At 40.5% G+C, this 2,157-nt stretch overlaps 1 non-coding gene across 1 annotated transcript; it reads right to left on the bottom strand.

Annotated features, from left to right (window-relative positions):
• Positions 1 to 1,217: 1,217 nt before the first annotated feature.
• Positions 1,218 to 1,324, bottom strand: LOC137960681 (small nucleolar RNA R71). Its single transcript, XR_011114232.1, has one exon. It is a non-coding gene; the product is annotated as a small nucleolar RNA R71 (small nucleolar RNA).
• Between the last annotated feature and the right edge of the window lie 833 nt (positions 1,325 to 2,157).

The raw sequence follows: 2,157 nt of genomic DNA, 5'->3' as shown, positions 1-2,157 counted from the left end.
GAATCTGATTTGATAATTAATGTTTATGGAATATTTTTTTTCCGAATATTTGATTAAATTAGCTAATTAGGGTAGAATTATAATTGAGGTTGGATTTTGGTATTTTAATCTGATTTCTGTCTTTCACTCTATGCGCCCGAGAGGGGCTAGACGCATGGATTGAGAAATCAGATCCGTGGTTATGTGGCGCTTAAGAGAGGCACGAATCACCGTAAAATCCAGAGTTGACGTTTCCTGTTGTGCATGTAGTTAACCAGATGATTGCTTGATAATTTAGGATATAATTAGTGTTTAGTTAATATTAATTCATCATATTTGGTCAGGCTAGTTGACTGAAGAATACACAAAATTCAGTCCTCCTTGTGGATATGACCCTCACTTCCCGCTAAATTACATGAACGATTCATACGCTTGCGTGGTATTAAAGGAGATGTACATCAAGTTTTTGGCGCCGTTGCCGGGGAGGCACGTATTAAATGTATTTCTTTGTTCTCCATAGTCTTAGGTTAGATTTATTTTTATTTTATTTTATTTATTTTATTTTTATTTTTTTATTTTTATTTTTTATTTTTTATTTTTTATTTTTTGCTTTCATAATTTTAGCTTGGTGATTTTTTATGGAATTATTTTTATTTCTTCTAGTTAGTTCATATTTTTAGTAGTGAGTTTGTTAACTTAATTTGATAGTTCGTTTTGTTTCTTTTTGTGTTTTTATGCACGGGCGCCGCTCCCTAGGTGGACCATTAGCTCCCTTTGTTGAAGAAGTAGAACATATTTGTAGGAAAACACCTGAAGTCAAGTTAGGAGCTACCATGGCCAATCAGGGCGAACCATTACAGTTACCTGCAGCAGGTGACCGTAGAGCCCTGAGGGATTATTCTACCCCATCCCACTTCACATCACCTTCTTGCATTATATTGCCACCCACTACTGTCGCTAGTTATGAGTTGAAACCGGGTGTGATCCAACTCCTCCCTACATTCTATGGGTTGGAGAAGGAGGACCCAAATTACCACATCAAGGAATTCTTAGATATTTGTGCAACTTTTAAATTCCAGAATTTCTCAGATGACTCTATCTGGTTAATACTTTTTCCATTTTCACTTAAGGATAAGGCCAAGTCTTGGCTTAATTCCTTGGAGGTGGGCAGCATTACTTCATGGGACACATTAGTCACAAAATTCTTATCCAAGTACTTTCCCATTCAGAGAACTACAGCCCTCAGGAGAGAAATCTCCAACTTTATGCAGTAGGAGGGTGAACACTTTTATGAGGCTTGGGAGAAATGGAAGGATTTGATCCGTAGGTGTCCGCATCATGGGTTTGAGAAATGGCATTTTGTGCAATACTTTTATCAAGGACTTACACCCCAGGTTAGATCCATGGTAGATGTAATGAGTGGTGGGAGTTTGATGGGTAAGAGTGCTAGTGAGGCGTGGGAATTTTTTGAAACGTTGAGTGATCAATCTCAGCAATGGGGTTCGTCATTTAATGTTGATAGGAGATCCCACGAAGCCAAAAGAGGGGGTCTCTACGAGGTTAGTGAAACACCCATGCTCATGGCCAAGATTGACGGGTTGACTAGAAAAATTGATGCCCTTATGGTGTCCAAGAGTTCACCTGCTCCTAACCCATCTACTGTCTGTGCCATATGCTTTGGTTCATCTCATCCCACACAAATGTGTCCATCTAGTTTATCCTACCCAGAGCTCATTGAGGACTTGAATGCAGTCCAAAATTTTCATAGACCAAACCGGAACGATCCTTTTTCAGAAACATATAATCCGGGTTGGGCTAGGCACCCAAATTTCTCATGGTCCAAGGGCCCACAGGTTGGGGGTCCTCCAAGGTTTACTCAACCCCAAGCTCCGCGCCCACACTTCACTCAACAGCCATTGATTCCACAAAAACCTTCACTTGAGGATACACTTCAATTATTCATGCAGAATACACAGTCCTCAATTGCTAAACTTGAAATGCAAGTGAGTCAGTTGGCCAGCCACATGAGTGAACAAGCACAAAACAGACTCCCGAGTCAAACCATTCCTAACCCCAAAAGCACACATGAGAGTGGGTTGAATTCCAAACCCCACCATGAGCAAGCCCAAGCCATAACCACCCTTAGGAGTGGTCGTGAGTTGAACAATGGGGTAGGGA

Source organism: Aristolochia californica, unplaced genomic scaffold, assembly GCF_029961685.1.
Source record: "Aristolochia californica isolate CCGP_79_NKW_82.1479 unplaced genomic scaffold, dmAriCali1.0.hap1 SCAF_3, whole genome shotgun sequence".
Taxonomy (NCBI): Eukaryota; Viridiplantae; Streptophyta; class Magnoliopsida; order Piperales; family Aristolochiaceae; genus Aristolochia; species Aristolochia californica.
Note: the sequence above shows the minus strand (reverse complement) of the source record. Positions and strands in the feature narration are given on the sequence as shown.